At 33.9% G+C, this 25,522-nt stretch overlaps 1 pseudogene; it reads left to right on the top strand.

Moving 5' to 3' along the window:
• The window catches only part of LOC109681118 (thioredoxin-related transmembrane protein 1 pseudogene), an 89,431-nt pseudogene extending 64,987 nt beyond the window's left edge, over positions 1–24,444 (top strand).
• The last annotated feature ends 1,078 nt before the right edge of the window (positions 24,445–25,522 follow it).

Raw genomic sequence — 25,522 nt, forward strand, 5'->3', positions numbered from 1 at the left:
AACCATAGTAGAACTTGAAGTAAAAAATTTAAGGCAACTTGAATAGCTAATACAAAATGTTTGTTATATATGAAGATAAAGTGGTAGTAGGAGTTGAAAATTAATCTTAGATTTTTGGGTGATATGATAACTTAATCACAATCAAAATAAAAATGTAGATGGTTGAGGTTTTCTAGGAGAAATGTGATGAATTTTTCTTAGTATATTCATTTAATCTGAATGTCATATAATTAAAACACAGCATTTGAATGTTTATTCCTGAATTTTGGGAAGATTTGTGATGTGTATACCGAAAACAACTAATGTTTGACTTGGTTTTGTCTTGAATTTTAGTTTGTAATAGTGGTATAATAACTGACCATAAACTGGATTATTGAAGAAAGCAGAAATATACTTTCTCACAGTTTTACAGGCTTGAGTCCAAAATTAAGATGTTGATAGGGTCATCCTACGTCTAAAGGCTTCAAGGTAGGGTCTCTTTTTATGTCTGCTAGCTTCTACTACCCCTCAGGTATTCATTGTCTTGTGGTAGTATAATTTCAATCTTTGCCTGGTCTTCAAATTTTATCTTCCCAAAGTGTCTGCAATTGTTAAATTTTATTCTTCCTATAAGGATATCAGTCATTGTGCACAAAGTGGCCACTCTACTCCACCATGACCTCATCATAACTAATTACATCTGCAAATATCTCATTCCCAAATAAGTACACATTATTAGGCACTGGGAATTAGGATTCAACACATAATTTGAGGAGACACAATTTAACCATAACATCTACATTTTAGACTTTGTGCCAATAGTCAATAGAATTCTCTTCCAGACATGCATTTCCTCTTGATTCACTTGCAGGTTGCTTGAGATTTTCCTTTCTCCTTCTTTGAAAGAGCAGCATATTTTCATTTCTCTAAATCACTTTTCCTGGTTGAAGGACTTGCAGAGAGCCAAATAAATCAATTAAGAAATTTAGCAAAAAATCCCATAATAGATTTTGTCTATTTCTTGAAGCTGAGTTTATAATAACCTTTGACACTACAGTTTTATCTTTCATTAACTATAAATAACAACTTCAGCTCTTAACTCTTAAAGTCCCAGAATTTCTCTTTTCACTTTGATTTCTGCTACATTCTGATAAGTAATTTCTGTATCTTCTCTGTTTCTAGTAGTAGCCATTTCAAACATAGCTTATCACTCAAACCACATGGTCACTTGGTATATAACTTGCTTTCATATTACTGCTTTTGACAGTAATCAACAAATGATTCCATATTTTATAACATTCCCCATTTTTTTCTGGCCTCCAAAGCCAAAGTACATATGTATGTACTTAGGTTTACAATACTGCTTTTCCTGCAATAAAACAAGAAAAAAAAACCCAAATAGTTAAAAGAGGAAAGTTTCATTTTTTGTTTACATGTTGACTAGAGTTAGTTGTGACTCTGCTATATATGTTTTATCTGGTGAAAGATTATCCTCTATCTTGTCCTGCAGTTCTTGCTTGAACCTACATTTTTTGCTTGAACACATAAACTATAATTATTGCTCAATTCATATTTTAAGTCCATTAAGGCATTGCAGAATATCGATGCATGAACACAGCAATAACTTGAAAATGCAGATGACACATAATCCTTTCATAGGATAGTCAGTGAAATCTGAAGAACTATAATGCCACTCCTAGGGATATACCCAAAGGAATGCGACTCAAGTTATTATAAAAGCACCTGCACACCCATGTTTATTGCAACACTATTTACAATAGCCAAGCTATGGGAACAACCAAGATGCCCCACAACTGATGAATGAATCAAGAAAATGTGATATTTATACACAATGGAATTTTACTCAGCCACAAAGAAGAATGAAATTTTATCATTCAAAAATAAATGGATGGAACTACAGAACATCATCTAAAGAAAAATTAGCCAGGCTCAGAAGGCCAAAAATAGCATGCTCTCCCCCACATGTGGATTATCATATGCAAAATAAATATAGTAATATTATTGGACATGGATCACACACTAAGGGGAGAACATGCATGGAAGAAATAGGGAAAGGAAAGGAAACCTAAAACTTGAATGTGGTTGATGTGCTCCCTGTTGAGGCATGAATAAAGTAATCTTAAATTAGCAGAGGCCACTATGGGAAGGGGACAAGAAAGCAGCAAAGAGGTCTGGTAGAAATGAACCAATGTGGGTTGTAATACACAAGTGCATGGAAACAACACCAGGACTCTCTTTGTCTAGCTTTCTTTATCTCAAACTCACAAAAATATTATGTCTTTCTTATTGTCTCCTACATTTTCTCTTCAACAAAATTGGAGAAGAAGAGGGTGGATCAGGTTCAGCATGGAAGCAGAAGTTGGAGGGACTGGGGATGGGATGGGGGGAGGAGGCACAAACAATGTATACACAGACAAGTAAATGTAAAAACAATAAAATAAAAGAAGAAAAAGTTTTTTAAAAGGCTATTTACAAAAAAAAAATGATAATGAAAGCCAGGCACTGGTGGCTTATCCTTGTAATCCTAGTGATTCAGGAGGCAGAGATCAGTAAGATCAAGGTTCAAGGTCATGAACCCCATCAAATATAACCAATATAACAATAGGCTGGTAGAGTGGTTAAAGTGGTAGTCTGCCTGCCTAGCAAGCATGAAGCTCTGAGATGAAACTCCCGTACAACCAAAAAAACAAAAAGAATGAAAATAAACTGGTAGCTAAGCAAATTATTAATTGGATAAGAAATAAGGATAGAGAGATCAGAAAAATAATTGAGTCTTCAAGAAATGAGAAACGAGGGAAACCAAGATGGCACATAGCCAACCCTGGAAAACTGAGTCTCAAAGAATACTTCAGATTTGTGGTAGTAAGGATCAAATAACCTAGCTTTTTCATGAATTAAAATACCGCCAATACACAGGGTGTGCATAATATACAATGATCCACTTTTAAATTAGCTTTTTGTAATACATAACAGCCCTGGAAGCCCAGACACTGAAGACCTAAGCAAAAACATAATGTGGAGAACTGCAGAACTCATTCTGCAAGCATGAATTTCCTGGATCTGCCAAAATTCATGGACATGGAACCTTTGACATTACCTACTTGGGTCATGCTGGGATGACTCCTGATACCACCTAGCGAAATTATAACCCCTACAACTCCACCAAGTGACCTACCACATCATCTGCTCTGGAGGAAACCACACAGCCCAGAGTAACAGGTAGGTAGATTACACCCCTGCTGACAGAATCTGTGGCCTAATAAGTGGAGTGAAAAATCTCACTTCCACCCTGGGATGGGGGTGGGACAGAGTGGTAAACTGTGTGGGGCAGGGAGGGTGTGTGGCCCAGATGCAGTCTGGGGAAGTTAACAACACATTTGACCCTTTAGAGAAACTGGTAGTAAGCTGAAACTGACAACCTTCAAGAGAAAGGCAATTGACTAAAAAGTTCAATTCTAACTTTCAGGTTTGCCCTGTGGGCAGAAGGATTTGGCAACTGCTGACATACCAGCTCCTCTTGGACCATTTCTAAGAACCCACCACCAAAAATCACATTGAACCATATAGCTCATCCCCCAGAAAGAGTCTGGGCTCAAATACCCTGAGCAGATTCCCAAAAACTGTCCAGTAGAAAGGGGAACCATCCATTGCCACATAGCCCAGAGTAACAACCTTAACAAGGGGCAGAATCACAGAGAAAGCCTCTTTAGAAGGGTCAGTACCTGGATTACAAATAAAAAAAAACAGGCCAGAGCATTCATTGACCTGAGAGGAAATTCACTCCTCTGTGTAACAAGAAAGAAATTTGGAGAATATACCTATATATTTTAAGGCTTTTTTATTTTTAATTTTTTTTCTTTCAGTAGTTTATTATTTTTTTATTCAGTAGTACTGGGGGAGTATATTGTGGAATTTTTTAAAGTTCTTACAATACATCAAATATATCATACTTAAATTCACTCCCTCCACCATACTCCTTTACTTCACCTGCCCCCAATTCCTGGAATAGTTTGAACAGGTATCATTCTTCCACTTACATACATGTGTGCACAGTGTTCACATTATATTCACTCTTTTATGCCATTTTCCCACCTCTCCTCACTCCCATTGGTACCAATCCTCCAAATAAAATGACATTTTTGTTTGTTTACTATGGTTACACAGGGAGTTTCATTGTGACATTTCCATGTATATATGTACTATAACTCAAATTGCTTCCTTTCCTCTATTTTTCTCCTTCCTACCTTAGTCCCCTCCTTATGGTGATTTCTATAAGTTTAAAAATTATAGATTCATTCTTGTATAGGAAGTACAGCAAATATATTCACCTTCTTAACTTCTTTGTTTCACCTCCCTCTTTTATTTGTGACCTCCCCTAGTGTGATCTGTTGTTCATAAGTATGGAATTAGTCATGATGCCCCACTACTGATGACTGGATTAAGAAAATGTGCTATTTATATACAATGGAATTTTATTCAGTCACAAAGAAGAATGAAATTTTGTCATTTGCAGGTAAATGAATAGAACGGGAGAACAGAATCTTAAGTGAAGTTGGCCATTCAGAAAGTTAAAAGCTGCATGTTTTATCTCATTTGTGGAATATAGACCTAATATAAATACAAGCAAATGGAGTCTTACTCCATTCCAAAGTAACATGTCCTGGTAGTGTTCTTGAAAGCACTCCCTGGACACCAAGGCTAATACTAAGCTTTGTTGTACATGATTTCACATCCATAAGGGACTATACAGTTTCAGTGGTGCACCTAACCCCACACAGTGTGATGGTGATGTCAGCTGAATCACAAGTACATTCCACCAGGACACAGGTCTTTATGTGGTGCCAGGATAGGTCTGGAGGCTCTGCATGGGCATTGAAGCCAAAGTTATCTGTAATATATTCAACTAAATAATAGCAGAAAATTTCCCAAGTTTCCCAGTCAGGTAAGGGAAACCTTCAGGACTGCAAACAGATGTGATGAAAATAGAACCACTCCAAAAAATATTATAGTTAAAACAATTAGCACAGAGAACAAGAAAAGAATATTGAAAGCTGTAAGAGAGAAAAATCAAAACATAAAGGTAAACCCATAAAAATAACAGCAGATTTCTCAACAGAAAAATAAAAGCAAGAAGGGAATGGAATTTCAGGCCTAGGAGACCTATCCAATAAAGCTATCATTCAAAATTGAAGGAGGTGCTATTCTATTCCACTTGTCTTCATAATCTGTTTTTGTGCCAGTACCATGCTGTTTTTATTGCTACAGCTCTGTAGTATAGTTTGAAGTCGAGTATTGTGATACCTCTGTATCTCCAGTCTTGCTCTATTTGCTCAGTATTGCCTTGGATATTTGTGGTCTTTGTGTTTCCAGATGAACTTTTAAGTTGACTTTTCAACCTATATGATGAATGTCATTGTGATTTTGATGGGAATTCCATTGAACAATTAGATTACTAGTAAATGGTAGTATAGCCACCATTTATTGTACGAACTCTGTCAATCTATGAGCATGGGAGATCTTTCTATCTTCTGTCGTTTTCTTCAACTTCTTTCTTTAATGGTTTGTGTTTTTTCCTTGTAGAGGTCATTCACATCATTTGTTAAGTTTGTCTCTAAGTATTTGACTTTTGAGGCTACTGTAAATGGAATTATTTTACTATATTCTTCTCAATATGCTCGCTGTTGGTGTAAATAAAGGATACTGATTTTTATAAGTTGATTTTGTATACTGCTACATTGCTGAAGCTATTTATGGTGTCTAGGAGATTTTGGTGGAGTTTTTTGGCTTTTAGGTATAAGATCATTTCATTTGCAAATGGAGATAGTTTTATATCTTCTTCCTGTCTTGGAACCAAAAACATGCAATGTAGAAAAGACAGCCTTTTCAACAAATGTTGCTGGGAAAACTGGGTATCTGCATACAGAAAACTGAAACTAGACCCATGTTTATCCCTGTACAAGTGTCAGGTCAAAATGGATTAAAGACCTTAACACAAGACTTGAAACCTTGAAGCATGTACAGAAAAGAGAAGGTAATATACTGGAAGCAATAAGCATAGGTAATGACATCCTCAGTAGAACTCAAGTGTCTCAGCAAATAAGAGAAAGGCTCAACAAAGAGGACTACATGAAATCAAAAAGATTCTGCACAACAACAAAAATATGGTCTCTAAATTGAAGACTCCATCCACAGAATAGGAGAAAATCTTTGCCAGCTATACATCAGACAAGGGACTGAAAACCAAAATATACTCATCGAGAATCGATGACCCAATGAATGAATCAGCAAATGAAATGAACAGAGAATTTTCAAAAGAAGATGTATAAATGACCAAAAAATACATGAAACAATGTTCACCATCCCTGGTCATAAAAGAAATATAAGTAAAAATCATCTTAAGATTCCTCCTTACTTCTTTTAGAATAGCTACCATCAAGAACAGAAATGAAAACAAATTTGACTAGGAAACAGCGGAAATGGAACCCTCATATACTGCTGGTAAGAATGTAAGCTAGTACAACCACTATGGAAAACAGTATGGAGGCTCCTTCAAAAACTAAAAGCAGACCTGTCATAATCCAGCAATACCACTCCTAGGGATATACCTGAAGGATTGTGAGTCAGCTTACAACAAAAGCACCTGCACCCCATATTTATTGCAGCACTATTCACAATAGTTAAGCTATGGAAACAAACAAAATGCCCCATAACTGATGAACAGATAGAGAACATGTGGAATTGTACTCAGCCACAAAGAATGACATTTTGTCATTCACAGGTAACTGGATGGAAATAAAGAACATCATCTTAGGTGAAGTCAGCCAGACTCAGAAGGCCAAAAGTCACATGTTCTCCCTGATTTGCTGAACATAGACCTAACACAAATGTAGCAATGTTGTGAAACACTGGCCATACTAAGTGGAGGTCATACACAAGAGGGATAGGGAAACTAAGAACCTGAATAGGGTTTATATACTCTGTATTCAAGATTGAACACAGAATTCTTATTGACTGAAACTACCACAAGAAAGGGACTAAGGTAGAAGGAAGAAAAATAGAAGAGATAAAGCAGTTGGGGTTATAATATATATGGAATTATCACAAGGAAGCTAAATGTATGTAGCTGAAATTTCATGTTTTTCATTTATCTTTTCTTTTACAAAATTGGTTAATAGAATGGCAGACAAAGTCTTGCCCAGAGGGAATGGCTGGCACCTGTGGGATGGATGAAGTGTTGAGACAAGGAGGTAGGAGGTTAACACAGTGCAAAAAATGTGCACAAATGTATGTAAATGCAAAAATAAAACCTGCTGAAACTACTCCAGGAATCAGGGGAGGGGGGATGAAGGAGAATGGTAGAGGAGATGAATTCATGTATGATGTATATGATACATCGTAAGAACCTGTGTAAATGCTATAACATACCCACATCCATTACAATAATAAAAGGAAAAAAAATGAAGGAAAAATAAAATTCTTCCATGATAACCAGGAGCTAAAACAATACATGACCATCACTACTGAAGATTCTGAAAAGAATCCTACATACAGATGATGAAAAAAAAACGTAGTCATGATAAGATGGGAATTGTTAAACCTCAAGAGAAGAGCAGACAAGTCATCAGAAAGCACCATAGAATTAGTTGCACACACACAAACCCTTATCCAACAAAAGTAAGTAAATGGCAGGAATCACCACACATTTCTCAATATTAACACTGAATGGTAATGGCCAAATGTCCCCATCAAAAGACACTGATTGGGAAACTTTATTATAAAGGAAGATTCAACAATTTGTTGTTTATGAACTGAAACAACATTGCCTTAGAGTGAAAGGTTGGAAGAAGATTCACCAAGTTAATGACTCCTGATAACAAGAAGGAGTAGCAATATTTACATCAGATAAAGTGGACTTCAAACCTAAATTTGTCAGAAGAGACAAAGAAGGTCATTTTATACTAATAAAAGGAGCAATACATCCAGAAGAAAAAAAGAACTATAAAGTTATATACACCCAATGTCTGTGCACTTAACTTCGTTAAACATACTCAACTGAACTTAAAAACACAGATAAATCCCAGTACAGTAGTGGAGGGAAACTTCAATACACCCCTATCACCAATAGATAGGTCAACCAGATAAAAAAATCAACAGAGAAACTCTAGAATTAAATGACACCATAGATTAAATGGACCTGAAAGACATCCACAGAGTACTCTATTTTGCAACATCACAATATACACTCTTCTCAGCAGACCATGAACCTAACCTTTCTCCAAAGTAGACCACATTTGAGATCACAAAGCAAGTCTTAACAAACATAAGGAAATTGAAATAACCCACTGCATCCTGTCTGACAACAACATAATAAAACTGGAACTCAACAACCAAAGAAACAGCAGAAAATACTCAAACACATGGAGACCGAACAACATGTTGCTCTATGACATGTGAATCACCAAGCAAATAAGGAAGAAAATCAAAAAGTTCCCGTAATTTAATGAGAATGAAAGCACGACCTGTCAGAACCTGTGGGAAACAGCAAAGACAGTCCTATAGGAACGTTTGTAGCCATGAATGCAGATATTAAAAACACAGAAAGATCTCAAATAAGTGACCTAATGCTGCATATCAAACTCCAGAAGAACAAGAACAAGCCAAACCCAGACCTAGCAGAAGAGAAATAATAAAAATAACTGTCAAAATCAAGAAGTAATGACAAAAATGATACAAAGAATCAACAAAACAAAAAATCTGTTTCTTTGAAAAGATAAAAAAAATTGAAAAACACCTGTCAAATCTTACTAAAAGTGGTAAGAAAAATATGAAAATTAACAAAATTTGAAAAAAAAAATGGGGAGATAGCTAAAAATGCCAAGGAAGCCCACTGAATCATTAGAAACTTCTTCAAAATCTATATTCAAATAAATTGCAAAATCTGGAAGAAATGGACAAATTTCTAAGCAGATATGACTCTTCAAATTTGAACCAAGAAGATATTAATCACCTAAACAGATTTAAAACGAGGAATGAAATTGAAATAGCAATAAAGAGTGCCACAAAAAACGAAAAGTCCAGGACCTGATGGATTCACTGTAGAATTCTAACAGACTTTTAATGAACAACAAATACTGATACTCCTCAAACATATCCACATAGCAGAAAGGGAAGGAACACTGCCAAACTCATTCTATAGCACCAGTATTACAAACACAGGCCAAACTTTTCAATGAACTCAGATACAAAAATCCTCAATAAAATATTGGCAAACTAAATTCAACAGCATATCATAAAGCTCATACACCATGATGAAGTCAATTTCATCCCAAGGATTCAGGGATGGTTCAACATGCACAAATCATTAAATGTAACAGAAGCAAACACAAAAACCCCATAATCATCTCAACAGTTGCAGAAAAAGCCTTTGACAAAATTCAACATCCTTTCATGAGAAAAACTCTTATTAAACTAGGAATAAAAGAAATATATCTCTATATAATAAATGCTATATATGACAAGCCTACAGCCAACATCCTACTAAATGGAGAAAAACTGAATCCATTTCCTCTAAAGTCAGGACTGAGGCAAGTGTGTCCACTCTTTCCACTCTTATTCAACATATTCTTGGAATTCATAGCAAGAACAATAAAACAGGAAGAAGAAATAAAAGAAATACAAATAGGAAAGGAAGAAGCCAACCTATCCCAATTTGCAGGTGACATGTACTTATGCCTAAAAGACCTGAAAACTCCACGAAAAAACTCCTAGGGATCATAAACACCTTCAGTAAATTAAGAGAATACAAACTCAATTTACAAAACTCTGTACTCTTTCTATAAACCAACAATGAACAGATTGAGAAAGAATGTAGGAAAATAATTGCATTTACATTGGCCTCAAAATATTTGGAAGAATAAATTTAATGAAAGATGTGAAAGACCTTTGGGAAAACTATAAACCATTGAACAAGGAAATAGATGAAAACTACAGAAAATGAAAAGATTCCCCATGCTCATGGATTGGCAGAATTAATATTGTAAAAATGGTTATATTACCAAAAGCAATCTACGCATTCAAAACCCCAATGAAATTCTTCATAGATATTGAACAGTCAACCCTAAGTTAATTTGGAAGCACCAAAGACCACAAATAGCCAAGGCAATATTTAGTAAAATGAACAACACTGGATGTATCACAATACTTGGCTTCAAACTATGCTAGAGTCATAGCAATAAAAATAACATGGTACTGGCACAAAAACAGATATGAAGACTGGTGGAACACAAGTCAAAGGCTCAGATATGAATCCACATAGCTATGCCCAACTGTTTTTTGATAAAGGTGCCAAAAACAGACGATGAGGAAAAGATAACTTCTTCAACAAATGTTGTTGGGAAAACTGGCTATCTGCATGCTGAAAAGTGAAAACAGATCTATGTCTTTTACCCTGTACATGTATCAACTCAAAGTGGATTAAGGACCTTAATTTAAGACCTGAAGCCTTGAATCTAGTGAAGAAAAGAGCAAGAAATACACTGCAACTAATAGGCATGGGCAATGACTTCCTAAATAGAACTTAAATTGCTCAGGAACTTATGATTGACAAATGGGGCTACATGAAATTAAGAAGTTTCTGCAAAAAAATGGTCACAGATTGAAGAGGAAGTTCATAAAAATTACAGAAAGTCTTTGCCAAGTAAACATCTGACAAAGGATTAATAACCAGAATATTCTGGGAGCTTACCAAACTAAACTCACCCCCAAAAACAATGACCCAGTGAAGAAATGTGCAAATGAACTGTACAGAGTATTTTCAAAGGAAGAAGTACAAATGGCTAAAAACACATAAAGAAATGCTCAACATCCCTGACCATAAAGGAACAGGTCCTGCCCAGGAGCTGTGTGTGTGGGGGGGTCAATACCAATGGAAGGGGCGTGGAGGAAAGGGGATAGGAGGTTGAATATGATGCAAGTACTGTGTATACATTCACGTAAATGGAAAAATGTTCTGTTGAAACTATTCCGGGGACCATGTTAAAACTCTACCTTACTCCTGTTAGAATAGTTACTACCATGAAGAACACAAAGAACAAATATTGGAAAGAATGCAGGGATAAAGGAAGCCTCATACACTGTTGGTGGGAATATAAATTAGTATAACCACTATGGAAAACAGTATGGAGGCATCTCAAAAAACTAAAATTATAACTGCCATAAGGTCCAGCGATACCACTCCTAGGGATATTCCCTAAGGAATGTAAGTCAGGTTACTATAAAGGCACCTGCACACACATATTTACTGCAGCAATATTCACAATAGCTAAGCATTGGAAACAGCTAAAATGTCCCACTACTGATGAATGGATTAAGAAAATGTGGTATTTATATACGATGGAATCTTATCTAGCCATAAAGAAGAATGAAATTTTGTCATCTGCAGGTAATTGAATGGAACTAGTGAACATTATCTTAAGAGTAGTTAGCTATGTTCAGAAGGCCAAAAGCCATGTTTTTTCTCATATGTGGAATATAGACTCAATACGAATATAAGCAAAATTATGAAAACAAGTCATGCTGGAGGAGCTCATATGCCAAGGGGAGAGAGGGAGGGTAAAAGAAGTAATTTAAGAAGGTGAATATGTTTGATGTACTTCCTATACAAGAATTAATATAGAATTTTTAAACATGTCAAAATCAACAGAAGCCTAAGACTAAGGAGGTAGAAAGGAGAAAAATAGAGGCAATGAGCCAATTTGGGTTAAAATACATATATACATGGAAATGTCACAAGGAAACTCCCTGTATAGCTATCTTACACACAAAAATGTTATTTTATTTTTCTCCTACAGTGTCAGAGGAGCACAAAACAGGTCCTGCCTGGGTGGTTAGTAGAAGGAAGAGGAGCGAGGAGGTAGGGAAAGGTTATAGGAGGATGATACAGTGGAAATGCTGTACACCCATGCATGTAAATAGAAAAATGACATCTGTGGAAACTATTCCAGGAACGGGGGCAGGAGAATAAAAAAGATTGATGGAGTGGGTGAATTCAAGTATGATATATTGTAAGAACATCTGTAAATGCCAGAATGTATTCCCACCCAGCACAAAGTAAAAAAAAAGAAGAGATATAAAAAAAGGGAAAAAGGAAGACTAATTTAAAGGACAGTGTACTTGATGGTATACATGCATTTGTGAATTTTTTTGTGTTTACATTGTTTTAAAAGGAGAAGAATTATATTGAATGTTTGATCAGAAATTAGAAGAGAAGTATTCATTTTTCTTAGGTAAGACAATAAGGACAGGAGCTAGGGAAGTTGCTTAATTGGAGGGGTGTTCATTTAAGTAAAAAAAAATTAATACTGATCCCACCTAGTTTGTCACAATGTGACCTATCTAGACTTAAAAATATTTTAAAGATCTTGGTTGATCATCATGGGTAACAGAATGAGTAATATTATAAAATGATTTGTACTTGGTACTAGAAAACCAGATTCAAAGCTAAAGAGCTTGAAATTGTAGAAGTGCCAACTGAAACAACACTGTGATCTTATCAATATTGAATAGATAAAATATAATGGTAAGGAAAATACTGGTACTTTTAGAAAGAAATTAAATTATCTATACATTGTGATGTTAAAAACATGTGAATGAAGAATATGTAATTAAAGAGTCATTTTGAAAGAAAAGGAAGTGAAGATTAGAAGTTGTGGGGCTGAATTTAACTAAAATATACTGCAACCACCTCTGTAAGCATCACAGTATACTCCCAGTACAGCAATAATAAAGTAATTTTTTAAAAAATTTTAAAAATTTAGAAGTGGTGATGGTCAATTGGATTGTCAATTTATTGAATAATGAGATGCTTAAAAGATTACAAATGCACACTTCTAGGTTGTCAGTGAAGCTATTTCCTGAGATGATTTGCATCTGTGACAACTAAAGGGAAAAGGCATGTCTCAAACGTGGGTTGCACCATCTAATATAATTTGAGCTCAGATGCATTAAAATTGGGAAAAGGAGAAGACTGGCCAATGTGTGCCAGGTTTGTTCTTCTTGAGCCAATACGTCTACTGATTCCGGCATGAGTCATGACAGCTGACTCCAGTTTCTTCAGCCACATCAATGACTTTAAGAAAGTTCCAGGCTTTCATCCTTGGACTGGGAGAGCATCATTGGTCCCTCTTACTCTGAAAGTTCCATGTTCTTTCACTAAGCAGACACAGGGTTCTCGGGCTTTCCAGTGTGCAGACAGCCATTGTTATATTATACAACCTCCAATCATTTAATCAGTACAACAAATCCCCAAACATTTATATCATATTGATCCTGTTCCTCTAGAGAATCCTAATAATATGGAACTGGTGACTTAGAAAACAAAAGACGCTTTCCTTGAGGTAAAGAAAAGGAGAATAAAAGAGTGTTCAACACTTAAGTAAAAACAGACAACTAAATTTGGGGTCCTTGTAGCTAGAGCAAGAAAAATTCAAATGCCATCAATAAAGAATAATATTACACTGCAACACCCAATTATTACTTCAGCACTTCATTACCAAACCCCTTTATTTTCAATAACACTCACACAAAACTGTACTTCCTACATAGGAAGTATTGTGCAGTTACTTGTTCTGAACAAGTAGGTGTACACTAAGTTCATGATAACATAATTCTTTCATATTTTATTAATTATGTTCAGGATTCCAGAAATGTTTGCATAAATCTCTTATATATCATTCATATGATTATAATTTGTTTGTATGCGTTTGTGTGACTACAGTGCATAAGGCTATCATTTTAAGGCCTATACTGAATTGGAAACTATTTTGATATATTTTTCAGGAATTTATTTAAAATATTAGACAATTACACATTTGTATAGAAACAGTACAGGAAGATAAGAAGTGAAAGGATGTGATTTAATTCTCGAATTAATGATTGAGTAATGTGTTTCAACTTTTTCCTAGATATTTTTGTTATATTTTTTTCTTCAGAGGTACCATAGTTTACTGTGATCCATCTCAAGTGGATAGGTAAAAAGTAGAAGACTAAGAATAGTAAACAAGCCATGCTATATTTTTCTGATAATTGTTCACTAGAGAGCAAGTTCACCTTAATTTTTTAGAAAAATTAAAGACATTTAATCTATTGAAAGTAACAAAAATATCTTCTATTGTTTTTACAAATCTAGTTTTCTGAAAATACTCTGATACAGAGAATTGTTTCACTAAATTAGGGTACATGAAGTTAACTGTTAGGAGGGTACAACTTTCTAACATTATCAATAGGTGAAAAATATCCTCAAATATTAAAATGATAAATATCCCTATGCTTTACTTTTCTCATTATCAAAGTTGTGTTCTGTTTAAAATAAATTTAATTATTTCTTTTTTCAGTATATGTCATTTGAATGTAAGGTTAAGTGTCTGAAATTTCTTGTTAAAATATTCTATTTAAAAGTTTGCCCAATTATAATTTATATAAATGTATACAAACTTAATTTAATAAATTGTATCTCAGCACAAGGACTCTAAATACTTTTATCTTTCAAACTAAATTTGTGGTGTGTAGTACATAAATGTACATTACTGTAGCACATGTTTTAGGGACTACATCAATATTTAATAAAGTACCTAGATAGTCAAATTCAGAATAGTCAAATCCAGAGGTGTGTGAACCACATCATTGGTGTGATGTTAAAAGATATAACTATTAAATTTATAATAGTTATAATAATTTACTAATTAATATTCCATCTAAAATATACAAATTGTGACATCAAATATTCAAACAAGAGAAGTTAGAAAAAAATGGCTAATTTTTACATAGTCAAAGTTAAGTTATTATCAGCTTAAAAAGCTTGTTAAAATTATAAGATAATTGTTATAATTCTCATGGTAACCAACAAAGGAAACTTACCATAAATGTACAAAAAATACAAAGCAAGGAGTTAAAACATTCCACTAGACAAAAATCACTTAACCACAAAGAAAAATATCAAGAGAGAAAGAAAGAATGGGTCTGCAAAGCAACTAGACAACAATAAATAAAATGTAAGGAAGCAGTAGTAAATTTGTATCATCCCATAATCATCATTAATGGAAATGTATTAGATTCTAAATAGAAATCAAAGGTGACTGAATTAATACAAAATATCAACTGTATGCTACCTACAAGACAGTCACCTTATCAGCAACGATGCACATAGACTGAAACTGAAGAGATAGAAAATGTTATTCCATTAAAATTGAAAAAAGGGAGAACAAGTGTAGCTATATTTATATCAGATAAAAGAGATTTTAAGCAATAAAACTGTAAGAGACAAATCATACTACAGTGATGAAAGTGTCGATTCAGCAAGAGAATATAACAGTGTACATAATTACATATGTATACCTACAATCATATATATATATATATATATAAAAGACACATGTAACCTAAATATTTAAAACAAACAGGAGAGTTGCGCTGCCCCCAAATAATGACAATAATAATAATAATAGGCATCTATGTCTCACTTTATCAATGGTAGGATTGTTGAAAACAAAATCAACTCTGAAACATTAGACTCAATACTCTAGATCAAATGATACTAATAGTAATAGACATATTCAGAATATTCCACCCAACAGTAATAAAATGCATGCAATTTTCAAGTATGCACAGAACATATTCCAGAATAGATCATATGTTAGGCCACAAAACACATCTTAACATATTTAAGATTAAAGTCATATCAAGTATCTTTTCTTACCACAACTAAATATCAGTAACAGGAGAAACTCAGAAAATTCACATATGCATGAATTTATACAACAAACTTCTGACCAACAAAAAGTTCTGGATAAATTAAAATGAAAATGTAAAAAATCATGTTACAAAAAAATGAAGAAAACACAGAAAAATATGTGATATACCAAATGCAGCTCTAAAAGAGGAGCTGCTGTCAATGTTTCTTATATCAAAAAGAAGGATCTCTAATAAACAACTTAGTGTTGCACATCAAGAAATTAGAAAAACAGAACAAAGTCCAAAGTTTGTATAAGGAATGAAATACTGTAAGAGCAGACAAATGAAATACAGAGCGCAAAACAAATATGTAATTTGATTTTTGAATAATCAAATGATCAAATACTTAGGTAGACTAAGGAAAGCAAAGGAATTCAATTAACCATAATCAGAAATAAAAGGAGGCATTACAACTAATATTTTCATGATACAAGGATCATGAGACTACTATAAACAAATAAATACTAGTGGACTGGATAACTAACAGAAACATTAAAAACTACCAAGACCAAGTAAAAAGAAATTTCTAAGCAGACCAATAGAGAGTAAAGAGAATGACTCCATAATAATAATAATAATAAAAGTCTGATCAGAGAAATGCACCGTACCACATGGTTTCATGGTGGAATTCAATTAAGCATTTGAAGATAAGCTAATAGCAGTATTCCCAAACTATTTGCAAAAAAGTGACTTATAGTATTTCAAACTGACTTTAGGAGACCAGAATTATACTGACACCAAAGTCAAACCAGAACACAACAAGAAAACAAAATTATAAGTCAATATCCCTGAATAACATGTATGCAAAAATACTAACAAATTAAATTTAACAGAATATTAAAAGCATCACTTAACATGACCAAGTGGGATTTACCCTAAAAAGCAGATTACTCACTATATTTAAATCAGCATAAGTGATGCACCGTATTAATAGAGCAAAAGTTAAAAATTATATAAACATAAAAACACATATAACCATTTCAATAAATGCTGAAAAGCATTCGACAAAATCCAATAGTTTTTATTTTTTTTATTGCTGTGCTGGGTGGGTGTACATTGTGCCATTTACAAAAGTTCTTACAACATATCAAAATGTATCATCCTTCAATTCACCCCCTCTCCCATTCTTCTTTATCCTCCTTCCCCCATGCATGAAAATTTCAACAGGTATCATTTTCATTTACATACTTATGTGCAAAGGATTTGGATTATATCCACCTTCCTATGCTCTTTCCTTAATTCCTCTTCCATCCCACTGGTACCAAAACCCCAGACTAGACCTGTTCTGCCTCCAGTAGTCATTAATGATCAAAAAACTTCAACAAATCAGACATATGAGATTGTCCCAATGTAGTAAAAGTAGGATATAACAGTCCCACAACTAAAACCATACTCTATGAGGAAAAGTTAGAATTTTCTGTTAAGATCCAGAACAAGGCAAGAATGCCAATTTTCATCACTTCTATTCAAAATAGAATTAGTACAAGCAATTATACAAGAAATATAAGTAAAAACTTTTGAAGAAGGATAAGTAAGAGTGATGGAAAAGTTAAATTGCCCCTGTTTACACGTGATATAAGCTTGTTTTTACATGAAACAACTAAATACTTTGTCAGAAAATCTGTCAGAATTAATAAGCTTAGTAAAGTTACAGGATTCAAAAACATAATACAAAAATTGGCCATGTTTACATACACTAAAAACCAACTGTTTGAAAAAATTGAAAATGAGCCATTTACAAAACTACTCAAAAATAAAATATACAAGAACAAATTTAATCAAGAATGTGGAAGTTTCCTACAATAAATACTACAATAAATACATTGATGAAAGAAATAAAGACCTAAGTAAATAGGTATCCCATATTTGTGGATTGGAAGAATTAATATCATTAAAGTATTCATACCTCCAAAGTTGCCATCCTGTAGCAATTTAATTCTTACCAATATACCAATAACTTTTCCAAGTAAATTGAAAAATGATCATAAAATTTGCATGAAACCTCTAAAGGCACTGAATAGCTAAAACAGTACTGAGCATAAAGCAAGTGGCCTCACACTACCCAAACTTCAAAATATAGTAAACAAAAAAAGCACGCCATTTTCATTAAGACAAATATACAAACCAATGAAGAAGAATAGAAAGCCTGGAGTCAATCCACACATTTATGGCAAACATATTTCCAATAAATTGTGAAAAATATACAATGAGGAAAGGAAATTGTTTCCAATAAATAGTATTGGTTAAAATGGAAATTTGCACACAGAAGAGTAAATTAGACCCTTGTCTCATATGTGCTATTTCTAGTCCTTATGTATGCATATACACTAATGAAAACACTATACACATTCATATTTCTGTCTATAAATATATATAATGAAATAATTAGAATTCACCCCATTATTTTCAATTCTTACATAATATCACCCAAATTTATTCTTGCATTTCCATTTTTATTTCTTACTTTCTAAGTAGTGAGAAACTTGTTTTTCTATTTTCTTTTGTTGGTAGAACAAATTATCTTAAACCTAAAGCCAGAAAAAAACACACATTTATTAACTTACTGTTCTAGAACTTAGACATCTGATAGATTTTGTTAGGGTGAAATCAACAAGTCTTTGTTCCTTTTTGGACAGACTGGGAAAGATTTTTGTGGAGTTCTTTGCTGTGCATTTTACTTGTTTTTTAAACTTTTTCCAATTATTAGAGACTTATCTACATTCCTTACCAATGACTCCCTCCCTCCATATTTAAAGATAAGAACAATGGATATTTCTTACTATGCTGTAGTCATGCCAGTGACATTATGATTCTGACACTGTGCTGGCTATTGCCTCACTGTTGCTTATTGATTGACCTTAACTCCATACAAGTTGCTGATTTTCTCCAGTATTTCCCTGTTTGACTCTGAGTTAGTATAGTTTGTTGGTTCCCTTGCCCACTTTTTACTTGATACATAACCTCAAGACAATTAATATGCAGCTTGGCTACCTCCTTGTTCATATAATCTTCTTCTTGAAAAGGCTGCTTCCAACAAATATTTTTCAAGGGAAAGAAGAACACAATGGGTAAATGTTAAGTTTCTATTTCAAAATCTAAAACTCATATGAAAGTAATGCTTACTACATATCATGCTTACTGTTTTATTACTGTTCTTGGAAAGACAATGATATGTTTCTAAATTTTAGTTTGTTTTACTCATAAAATGAAAGGGTTTGTGTTTCTTTTCAAAGTTTTCACAACTAATATTCAAGGATACTGGTATTTGTATTCTTCCAAAAATACTACATACTACTACATACTACAAAACACAATGTAGTACAATGTAGTACAATGTACAGAATCATCTACCTATAAATGTACCTTGAGAGAAAAAAAAAGTTTGTTTCTTACTTCAATAGTGCTTACTATTAACCTATGTAAATTTTGCTTACTGCAACATAATAATTTATTCTGATACCTGTTTGCAATTCAAAAGAATATAGAGGGAATTCAAAACTCCTTATGTTATCTTTCGTTTGTTGCAATTAAATAAATTTCCACGACTTCCATTTAGTTAAAAATATATATTTTATAATGGACATATTAGTTTTACTAGGATTGCCATAACAAAATACCACAAACAGCAAACTTCACTAACTTAATCTCTTATAGCTGTATGGAGGCTAGAATTATTAAAACAAAGTATAAACAGTGTGATGCTTTCTGTAAGAGTTCTAAAGGAGCATCCTTTGTTGCCTCTTCCAGATTTTGGAAGTTCCTAGCAATCCTTATGAATTTTCGCTTGTATTTCAATCATTCTAACTTATGCTTCCATGTTGGATGAAATTCTTCATTGTATCCATTTCTACATGTCCTCTATTCTTTTTATCAGGACAAAGTCTATTTCATTTAAGGCCCACTCTAATCCAGTATATCTGCATCTTAACTACAACAGCAAAGACATTTCTAAATAATGTCATATTCAGAGGTTCTGGGTGGATATACATTTGCAGAAGACAATATTCAGGCTACTACAATGGGAAACAGTATAAACAAAAGCTAGAGACATCGATAAATGGACTGGCTATTGTGTGATGTGAGGAAGTTAGTGTTAGTTTTCTACAGAAAAATACAACTATTCTACTTGAGTAGGAAAATGTTAGTTTTAGGAAATTTGCCTTGATTTATGGGGATGATATTGATTTATTAGTTGGTTTATGTTGTTATCAGCAATATCATCAACTGGTGGCTTAGAAAGAACCTAAATTTATTTCTCAGAGTTACAGAGTGTGGGAAATACAAGGTCAAGGGTGATTTCATGTCTGTTGAGGGTTTGTTTCCTGACTCAGGTATTGTACCTACTTATTAGGTTCTCATATGATAGGAGGTACAAACAATCTTCCTCATTCATAAAGGCACTAATTCTACTTATAAGTACCCCATGCTTATGACTTAATCTCCTCCAAAAGGCCGTGTCTTAACAACATCACCAGTGATTACATATTTAGTAAATTACATACTTGAAAGATAAATACTTATAGAAGGGGAGACAGGTAGAACCAGGATGCTAAAATATGAATGTGTCGGCAGAACAGCAAATAGATCAGTATGGTACAGTTGAGTTAATATTGGGGCATAATGAAGATCTGAATGGTAATTGAGAATCAAATCACACAGAGTGTTTTAAACCGTTGCATAGACTTTGATTTTACTCTGTGAAATAAGGAGACAGATCAGAGTTTTGAGTAAAGGAATGATTTGAACTTATTTATATCATAAATACATTGGCTGCTTTCTTGAGAATAGAGTGTAGAGATACAACAGTAGAAGATAACCTGTTTGAAAGCTAACACTGTGAAGATCATGATGGCTCAAACAGTGATAATGATCAAATGGTGAGATTCTAGGCATATATTTGAAGGCAAAATCAGCATGATTTTCTGACTGATCAGATGTAGTGTGTGAAATGGCAGAATAAATGAGTGACTTGAAGGATGGAACTTGTCAGATAAGATGAGAAAGACTACAGATTGAGCAGGGTGGATATGAAAGGAAATTAATTAAATTTCAGACATATTGATCTCGAAAAAATGAATAGGTAGTTTCTCACATAAACCTGGGGTTTAGGAGGGTCATCTTTATGGTGTAGAAATATTGTCTGAATTTTTTGGTTAATTGATAGTACTTATCATATGAGAGTAGGTGAGATAATTAAATAATTGACTGCAGTTATAAGAATAAAAATATGACTAGAAGCAAAGGCAAACAAGGAAAATGACTAAGATATAATGATCATTAAGTCTGCAGGAAAATCAAGTAGACATGATCTATTAGAAGACTGATTAGGTAATTCATGGGTCATGTTCAAAATAAAAAAGTGAAACTCATGTTAAAATATTTTAAAATTTAACATAGTGACAATGGAGTGTTAAGCCAGTGCAAAACCTTTCTAAAGTTTGTAGTCCTATAAGACCTGGAGATGCTGAAATTATCTTGAATTATCAGGGCCATTGTTGGACCCAATAAATAGCAGATAACACTGAAACAGAAATGAAAAATGGAAATTTGAGACATATTTTTCTTGAAATTTATAACCTGAAGGTATTGGGTTAGGAATTTAAACCAAGGCATACAGATGGACTCCAGAGGCTAGAAAAGAGAAGAAAACAAACTTCCCACCAGAGCTTCCAGAAAGTAATGTAAGCCTTCCAGTAGCTTTCAGATTTTTAATATCTAGAATTGTAAAAACATAGTTGTTTATGCTTTTTTAAGACACTAAGTTGTGTTAAATATTCATAAAATCAAAGAAAATTGAAACTTTTTCTGAAATCATTTTGAGGTAATATTTTTATGTTTAATGGGTTATGTGATATTTTGAAATCAACAATTCTTTTTCAATTTATGAACCAAATATCCCATTTTTACAAATTTTGAAAATATCAACATGGCTTATTTATATATTATTTAAAAGCATATGGCAAACAGAAGTAAAAAACTTGGGCTTGGGGTACGGATTGGAGATTATCGATCAAAAAATCAATTTTAAATATGTGATTTTTCAGGTAGGGAATTATTCAGTTCTCATTTGGAAATATTTCTAGGAGCTCAAGAAATAATTTTATGGATCTTAAAGTTCTAAGAATGAAGTGAGCAAGCAGAATAAGGAATGTGACTTTAGGAGTAGAAAAGTCATAGTAGGTAATCACCATGGCCTAAAACAAAAGATTCTCTCTTTCAGTGAGAGAAGTCTGCAGAATTTTGCAACAATAATGTGTTGCTTAACTTCAGAGAAAAAAATTCAAAATTTTGAACAGTGAAGATAGAGTTTTAAGGATTGATTCAATTGTGAAATGGAGGTAGAAGACCTTTTACAAAGAAAGGGAATAATTATTTTTAGGGGAGAAGTGCACAGAAAGACGTCCGTAAGAAAATAAAGGGCAAACTTGGTACAAATACTGATATGACAAGCTCAAACCCCTTTTCATCCCTAGGAAGAAAAATCACTCTTACTTCACCTATAACGCAAACTCCCTGCCAAGGCATGTGGTCTTGGGCTTATTCTCTGACTTCATTTTTTTCTTACATAGTCCCCCTGCAATTCAATCATATTGGTCTTCTGCAGCACCTAAGGGCTCTATCTTTAAAATCCACCTAATGGCTTTTGTACTTATTCTTTCTACATGAATTTAGGGTAGTCTTCACCAGAGGACAATATAAGGAGTTACATGTGGTCATGATAAACTTTACATCCTGTTACTAAAAATTGGTACACAGGTCTAAAGACAACCCAACACAGCTGATACTCCCTCCATGTGTTCAAGGAGAAAAGTAAATCAGGTCTGGTGAGCACTTCCAACCTCTATCTGACTAACTTTATTTTTACCCGGTAATCTGTTCTTTATAATTTACAACTGTTATTTAACTAAAATGTAAAATCTTCCATTTTTATTTAAAGTTTGAAATTTTAATGCTCTCCACTGATTATAAGATTATTTCTCTCATTATCTATTTAAGTCACCCTCTACTTTCTATGAGATTTAAAATTCAATCATTCAATATATAAACTCCTTAAGTATACCATGGTAATTTACTCCTGTGTTTTTTTTTTTTTTTCTGGTACTGGAACTTAAATTCGTGTCTCATGCTTTCAAGACAGATGCCATACCATTTGAACCATGCCTGCACTTTTTTTTGCTAGTGTTATTTTTTTATGTAAGGTCTAACTTGTATTTTCTGGTGGCCTCAGATCCACTAACTACTAATAAGGCTAACAGGTGCATACCACCACATCCAGCTTATTGATTGAGATGGAGCCTCACTAATTCTTTTGCCTGGACTGGCCTTGAACAACCCTTTCCGTCTCAACTGGAATTACATGTGAGAACCATTGCACTAATCTACCTGTGTTATTCTATGCATGTTGTTTCTTTTCAGAAAGTACCTGCTTTTGTATTACTGAGCCCATTTCAAAGTCCAGCAGAAGTCCTTAGCTTTTGTAATTTTATCTCTGCATCCTTTCTGAAAAACTTTTCTGGTGTTCAACACTAATCCATTGATTTTCTTTATTGCTTCATTTATTGTACTTGATGGAAGCCAAACAACTTATTCAAACTTTATTTTTAGTAACAAAATATGAAATATTTGGAGGTCTTTGACATGCTTTATTTAACAAGACTCTATCACTCAACCCCAAGATCTATCATGCAATTTATTATAAATTATTTGATATAATGGATATAAATGGTTAAAGTATATGGTATCTTTAATAATGGTTATTCTAAGCAAAGTTATTTTGTTTGAATTTGGCTATTGAATAAGCTTGGTAGAAAATATCTTTTCATCAACTAGGAGAATCTGGTGGGAGCTGTTGTGGGGTGATGAGATCCTCCCATGTGCTGAGGGGTGGGCAAGTGTCTGACAAGGTGCCCTCTGGGCATCTGGATTTCCTTGGTGGCTTTGCTACTGCTGTTTTGGGAGGCTACCTGGGTCCACAGTCAGTGGAGTGATGTGCACACCATGACAGATAAGAAATGGACAGACCTGCTGGAGGAGAGTGGATGATAGAATTTTATGTTCCCTCGTGTCCTGCTTCTCAAAATCTTCTACTAGAATGGGAAAGTTTTGCTGAATGAAGGATGATCTTGAAGTTAATGTTGCAAAAGTAGATGTCACAGAGCAGACAGGACTGAGTAGACAGTTTATTATAACTGCTCTTCCTACTATTTATCATTGTAAAGACGGTGAATTTAGGCATTATTAGAGTCTGTGGACTAAGGACTTCATAAACTTTATAAGTGAGAAAGTGTGGAAGGGTATTGAATCTTTTTCACCACAGTTTACTCCAGTTTCTGTTTTATGTGAAGTATGTCAGCACTTTTTTGGTTATATATGTATATCAGGACTTGTCATAACTATTTTATTGAATATCTTGGATTACTAGTTTGGGGTTAATATACAGTTTTCCTTTAGTGACTCTGTTTTCAGGACTGTTATTAGGATTTTGTGTGGTATTTGCTGCAGATTGCCTTTGTCATTCAAAAAGGTGCAAATCATAGCCATGATCTTCAAAACAAAATCATTGCCAGAATTGTCACAACTTTGAAAAAAGTGGAGGAAGAGCAAAAGGACGATGAAGAAGATGCCTCAGAAGAGGAAACATATGTGACAAACCTATAGCCCATGTCATACTTAATGAAAAAGCTGAAACGATTTCCCCTAAAATCAGGAATGAGACAAGGGTTCCCACTCTCCCCACTCCTATTCAACATAGTCCTGGAATTCCTAACCAAAGCAATAGGGCAAAAAAAAGAAATAAAATGAATACAAATTGGTAAAGAAACTATCAAAATATCCCTATTTGCAGACAACATGATCCTGTACCTCAAAGACCCTAAAAACTCCTAGACACCATAAACAACTTCAGCAAGGTGGCAGGATACAAAATTAACTTCCAAAAATCATTAGCTTTTATAAACACTAACAATGAACAAATTGAGAAAGACTATATATAAACAATTTCATTTACAATAGTCTCAAAAAACCAAAAACCTAGGAGTAAACTTAACAAAGGATGTGAGTAACCTCTACAAGGAGAACTACAAACCACAGAAGAAAGAGATGGAGGAAAACTACCAAAGGTGGAGAGATCTTCCATGCTCATGGATTGGTAGAATCAACATAGTAAAAATGGCTATACTACCAAAAGCAATCTACAGGTTTAAAAAAATTCCCATCAAAATCCCAATGGCATTCATCACAGAGATTGAAAAATCTACCCTAAAATTCATTTGGAAACACAAGACACTGTGAATAGCCGAGGCAATACTCAGCCAAAAGAGCAATGCTGGAGGTATCACAATACCAGACTTCAAACTATATTACAAAGCAATAGAAAGAAAACAGCATGGTACTGGCACAAAAACAGATATGCAGACCAGTGGAACACAATAGAGGATCCGGATATGAATCTACACAGCTATGCCCACCTTATTTTTGATAAAGTCACCAAAAACATACGATGGAGAAAAGACAACCTCTTCAACAAAAGTCTCTGGGAAAAGTGGTTATCTGCCAGAAACCACATGAAACTAGATCCATGTTTATCACCCTGCACTAGTAACAACTCAAAATGGATCATGGACCTCAATATAAGATCCAAAACTCTGAAGCAAGTACAGGAAAGAGCAGGGAATATCCTGGAAGCAATAGGTATAAGCAAGGATTCCTTAATAGAACCCCAGCAGTCCAGCAACTA

The sequence above is a fragment of the Castor canadensis genome, chromosome 10 (genome assembly GCF_047511655.1).
Source record: "Castor canadensis chromosome 10, mCasCan1.hap1v2, whole genome shotgun sequence".
NCBI classification, from domain to species: Eukaryota; Metazoa; Chordata; class Mammalia; order Rodentia; family Castoridae; genus Castor; species Castor canadensis.